Below are 6477 nucleotides of genomic sequence, written 5' to 3'. Positions count from 1 at the left end.
CGTTACGACAGGGCGGACGTACCTGGCCGGCTAGAAGATGTCGGAGGAGGTGTCCGGCTCAGGCATGGGCGATCCAATCATGCCGACGAAGATGTTGATCTTGCCGAAGGGGACCCTATAACCGGATTCGATCGAATCGACCTCGGGCCCCCAGCGCAAGTTGTTGATGTAGTACTTCCCGCGGCGGCTCCGAGTCATGAGCCCCGCTGTGTAGCTCCCTGACCCTGGTAGGGCTCCCTTTGAGAACTCAACTCCACCGTGCGCAGGCCCCACGTTGGGCGCCAACTGTCGTGGTTTTGTCACGGCAGATGTCCTCGTGAAAGGACTTAGTGTTGGAGCCATCGCACCTTGGTGGCGACTCAAAGGGGTTATGTGGGAGCAAGACAGAGATTTACCCAGGTTCGGCCACTCGTGAGGAGGTAAAAGCCTACCTCCTGCTTGGAGTTTGTATTGATGATCTTTCGATTACAAGGGGGCGTAACTCGCCTGACCTAGCACTCGATGATTTCTGACCTACCCTCTCCTTCCCGGGGACTCGCCTTTATATATAAGTCGAGTCCTTAGGGTTTACAAGGGTCCTTTCCTTTACACAAATCGTGATTCTTCTATCTCTAAATCGCCATCTTTCCAAGACTCGGAGATCTTCTCTACTATGGACTTCTCCCAAAGGTCCTGAACCGCCATACGACTCCCGGCCTTGCTGGACCAAGGCCGGAACCACTTGGAGATGAGTCGCCAGCTTGGGTGACCCGACCCAACTAGGGCGGGTTACCCGATAGATAATATCCCTTACACTCGGCCTCCCCTTCCCTAGCTCCTTCGCCTATAAATTCCCTAAAATCCCTAAAAATCAGGGGATCCACGAAAATACTTTTCCGCTGCCGCAAGCTTCTGTCTCCACAAGATCCCATCTGGGGCACGTTCTGGTGCCCTTCCAGAGGGGAGATTCGGATACAGAGGGCTTATTCATCAACACCATGACCTCTCCGATGATGCGTGAGTAGTTCACCATAGACCTACGGGTCCATAGCTAGTAGTTAGATGGCTTCTTCTATCTCTTGGATCTTCAATACAAAGTTCTCCATGATCTTCATGGAGATCTATCCAATGTAATCTTCTATTGCGGTGTGTTTGTCGAGATCCAATGAATTGTGGATTTATGATCAGATTATCTATGAATCTTATTTGAGTTTCTTCTGATCTCTCTTATGCATGATTTCATATCCTTGTAATTATCTTCGAGTTGTGGGTTTTGTTTGGCCAACTTGATCTATGATTCTTGTAATGGGAGAAGTGCTTGGTTTTGGGTTAATACCGTGCGGTGACCTCACCAAGTGACACAAGGGGTAGCGAGGCTCGCATCGTGTTGTTGCCATCAAGGGTAAAAAGATGGGGTTTTCATCATTGGTTTGAGTTTATCGCTCTACATCATGTCATCTTGCTTAAGGCGTTACTCTGTTCATCATGAACTCAATACACTAGATGCATGCTGGATAGCGGTTGATGTGTGGAGTAATAGTAGTAGATGCAGAAAGTATCGGTCTACTTGTCTCGGACGTGATGCTTATATGTATGATCATTGCCTTAGATATCTTCATGACTTTGCGCGGTTCTATCAATTGCTCGACGGTAATTTGTTCACCCACCGTAATATTTGCTATTTTGAGAGAAGCCTCTAGTGAACACTATGGCCCCCGGGTCTACTTCACACCATATTTTCAGCCTTACTCTTTTACTTCGTTGCACTTTCCGCCTTCAGATATCACTTTCCAGTCAATCTTGAAGGGATTGACAACCCCTTTATAGCGTTGGGTGCAAGCTCTTTTGTGTCTGCGCAGGTACTCTAGACTTGACGAGATTCTCGTACTGGATTGATACCTTGGTTCTCAATCTGAGGGAAATACTTACTGCTCCTGTGCTGCATCACCCTTTCCTCTTCAAGGGAAAAACCAACGCAAGCCATGTCTCCGCCAACGTGCCAATTTCTGGCGCTGTTGTTTGACAAGTAGCAGTATCAAATGTCACAGCGTAACTGGGTGACTATAAAGGTGCTCTACAGGTATCTCCGAAGGTGTGTGTTGGGTTGGCATGGATCAAGACTGGGATTTGTCACTCCGTGTGACGGAGAGGTATCTCGGGGCCCAATCGGTAATACAACATCACAACAAGCCTTGCAAGCAATGTGACTAATGAGTTAGTTATGGGATCTTATATTATGTAACGAGTAAAGAGACTTGCCAGTAATGAGATTGAACTAGGTATGAAGATACTGACGATCGAATCTCGGGTAGGTAACATACCGAAGGACAAAGGGAACATCATACGGGATTAACTGAATCCTTGACATAGAGGTTCAACCGATAAGATCTTCGTAGAATATGTAGGATCTAATATGGGCATCTAGGTCCTGCTATTGGATATTGATCGGAGAGTGTCTCGGGTCATGTCTGCATAGTTCTCGAACCCGCAGGGTCTGAACACTTAAGGTTCGGTGACGTTTTGGTATAGTTGAGTTATAGGTGTTGGTAACCGAAAGTTGTTCGGAGTCCCGGATGAGATCCAGGATGTCACGAGGGGCTCCGGAATGGTTCGGGGGTAAAGGTTGATATATAGGAAGTCCTGTTTTGGTCACCGAAAAAGTTTCGGGCTCATCGGTAGTGTACCGGGAGTGTCGGGAGGGGTGCCGGGGACCATCGGGAGGGCTGTCAAGCCCCAAGGGGTCTCGTGGGCTATGGGAAGAGATAAACCAGCCCCTAGTGGGCTGGAATAAGTTCCCACTAAGGCCCATAAGGTTTGACAAGGAAAAAACACAAGGTGGAAAGAGTTTCCAAGTGAGAAGGTGGAATCCTACTACAAGTAGGATTGGAGTAGGACTCCTCCATCTCCAATTTCGGCCAAACCTTGAGGTTTTGAGGCTGCCTCCTCCCCTCCCTCCCTCCTATATATAGTGGTGATTTAGGGCTGATTTGAGACAACTTTTTGCCACGTGCAACTCAAATCTAGACACCATAGTTCTTCCTCTAGATCGTATTTTTGTGGAGCTCGGGCGGAGCTGTGCAGGATTAGATCATCACCACCACCGGAGCGCCGTCACACTGCCGGAGAACTCTTCTACCTCTCCGCCCCCTCTTGCTGGATCAATAAGGTGTAGATCGTCATTGAGCTGTGCGTGTGCTGAACGCGGAGATGCCGTCCGTTCGGCAGTAGATCAGAACGAATCATGAAGACGGATCGCAAGACAGTTCGTGAGACAGATCGCAGGACGGTTCATTGGACGGATCATGGGACGGATCGCGGGACGGTTCATGGGATGGTTCGGCGGGCGGTTCGAGAGACGTGAAGACGCTCCACTACATCAACCGTGTTTCTTATATTAACTATATTGCTAGGACGTAGCTTTTGTAGTAATAGCATAAGTAGCACGACAACCTCAATGGCGACATGTTGATGGAGATCACGGTGTGGCGCCGGAGACAAGAAGATCGTGTTGGTGCTTTGATGATGGAGATCTAGAAGCACAAGATCATGGCCATATCATGTCACTTATGAATTGCATGTGATGTTAATCCTTTTATGAACCTTATTTTGCTTAGAACGACGGTAGCATTATGAGGAGATCTCTCACTAAAATTTAAGACGAAATTGTGTTCTCCCCGACAGTGCACCGTTGTGACAGTTCTTCGTTTCGAGACACCACGTGATGATGGGGTGTGATAGACTCAACGTTCGCATACAACGGGTGCAAAACAGTTGCACACGCGGAACACTCGGGTTAAACTTGACGACCCTAGCATGTGCAGACATGGCCTCGGAACACAAGAGACCGAAAGGTCGAGCATGAATCGTATAGTTGATATGATTATCATAGAGATGCTTACCACTGAAACTATTCTCAACTCACGTGATGATCGGACTTGAGTTAGTGGATTTGGATCATGTACCACTCAAGTGAGTAGAGAGATGTACTTTTTGAGTGGGAGTTTATTAAGTAATTTGATTAGTTAAACTCTAATTATCATGAACATAGTCAAAGGGTCTTTGCGAATTATGATGTAGCTTGCGCTATAGCTCTACTGTTTTTATATGATCCTTGAGAAAATTTAGTTGAAATTTGATAGTAGCAACTTTATGGACTAAGTCCGTAAAAATGAGGATTGTCCTCATTGCTGCGCAGAAGGCTTATGTCCTTAATGCACCACTCGGTGTGTTGCACCTCGAGCGTCGTCTGTGGACGTTGCGCACATCTGACATACACGTTTTGATGATTACGTGATAATTCAGTGGGTGATACTTAATGTCTTAGAAGCAAGGCGCCAAAGACGTTTTGAAACGTCGGGGAACATAAGAGATGTTTGAGGAGATGAAATTGAGATTTCATGCTCGTGCCCTTGTAGAGAGGTGTGAGACCTCCGACAAGATTCTTTGTCTAAAATGTATAGGAGAAAAACTCAAATTACTGAGCATGTTCTCAGATTATCTGAGTACAACAATCGCTTGAATCAAGTGGGAGTTAATCTTCCAGATGAGATAGTGATGGTTCTCCAAAGTCACTGCCACCAAGGTGCTAGAGCTTCGTGATGAACTATAAACATATCAAGGACAGATATGATGATCCTTGAGCGTTTCGCAATGTTTGACAATTCAAGAGTACAAATCTAGAAGGTGCAATTATTGTCGATGGTTTGTAAAACCACTAGTTTCAAGAAAGGCAAGGACTAGAAGGGATACTTCATGAAACGGCAAATCAGTTGTTGCTCTAATGAAGAAACCCAGGATTGAACCCAAACCCGAGACTAAGTGCTTCTATTATGAGGGGAACGGTCACTCAGGCTGAGCTACCCTAGATGCTTGGTAGATAAGAAGGCTGGCAAAGTCGATAGAAGTATATTTGATATACATGATATTGATGTGTACTTTACTAGTACTCCTAGTATCACGAGGGTATTGGATACCGGTTCGGTTACCAAGTGATTAGTAACTCGAAATGAAAGCTACGGTATAAAGCGAGACTAGCTAAAGGAGAGGTGACGATAAGTGTTGGAAGTGTTTCCAAGGTTGATGTGACCAAACATCTCATCGGGATTGGTGGTAAAACCTAAATAATTGTTATTTGGTGTTTCGGTTGAGCATGAACATGATTGGATCGTGTTTATTGCAATACGATTATTCATTCAAAGAGAATAATAGTTGTTCTATGTGCTTGAATAATTACCCTTCAATGGTTTATTGAATCTCGATCGTAGTGCTGCACATGTTCATAATATTGGTGCCAAAAGATACAAAGTAATAATGATAGTACCACTTACTTGTGGCACTGGCACTTGAGTCATGTTGGTATAAATGCATGAAGAAGCTCCATAGAGATGGATCGCTTGGACTCACTTGATTTTGAATCACTTGAGTCATGCAAATGTCACTAATGAGTTAGTTACGAGATCTTGTATTACGTAACGACTAAACAGACTTGCCAGTAACGAGATTTAACTAGGTATGAAGATACCGACGATCGAATCTCGGGTAGGTAACATACCGAAGGACAAAGGGAACATCATACGAGATTAACTGAATCCTTAACATAGAGGTTCAACCGATAAGATCTTCGTAGAATATGTAGGATCCTATATGGGCATCCAGGTCCCGCTATTGGATATTGATCGGAGAGTGTCTCAGGTCATGTCTGCATGGTTCTCGAACCCGCAGGGTCTGCACTCTTAAGGTTCGGTGACGTTTCGGTATAGTTGAGTTATAGGTGTTGGTAACCGAAAGTTGTTAGGAGTCCCGAATGAGATCCAGGATGTCACGAGGAGCTCCGGAATGGTCCGGAGGTAAAGATTAATATATAGGAAGTCCTATTTTGGTCACCGGAAAAGTTTCGGACTCATCGGTAGTGTACCGGGAGTGTCGGGAGGGGTCCCAGGGACCATCGGGAGGGGTGTCACGCCCCAAGGGGTCTCCTGGGCTATGGGAAGAGATAAACCAGCACCTAGTGGGATGGAATAAGTTCCCACTAAGGCCCATAAGGTTTGAGAAGGAAAAAACACAAGGTGGAAAGAGTTTCCAAGTGGGAAGGTGGAATCCTACTCCAAGTAGGATTGGAGTAGGACTCCTCCACCTCCAATTTCGTCCAAACCTTGAGGTTTTGAGGCTGCCTCCTCCCCTCCCTCCCTCCTATATATAGTGGTGATTTAGGGCTGATTTGAGACAACTTTTTGCCACGTGCAACTCAGATCTAGACACCATAGTTCTTCCTCTAGATCATATTTCTGCGGAGCTCGGGCGGAGCCATGCAGGATTAGATCGTCACCACCACCGGAGCGCCGCCACGCTGCCGGAGAACTCTTCTACCTCTTCGCCCCCTCTTGTTGGATCAAGAAGGTGGAGATCGTCATCGAGTTGTACGTGTGCTGAATGCGGAGGTGCCGTCCGTTCGGCACTAGATCGGAACGGATCATGAAGACGGATCGCAAGACGGTTCGT

Source organism: Hordeum vulgare, chromosome 4H (genome assembly GCF_904849725.1).
Source record: "Hordeum vulgare subsp. vulgare chromosome 4H, MorexV3_pseudomolecules_assembly, whole genome shotgun sequence".
Classification (NCBI taxonomy): domain Eukaryota; kingdom Viridiplantae; phylum Streptophyta; class Magnoliopsida; order Poales; family Poaceae; genus Hordeum; species Hordeum vulgare.
Note: the sequence above shows the minus strand (reverse complement) of the source record.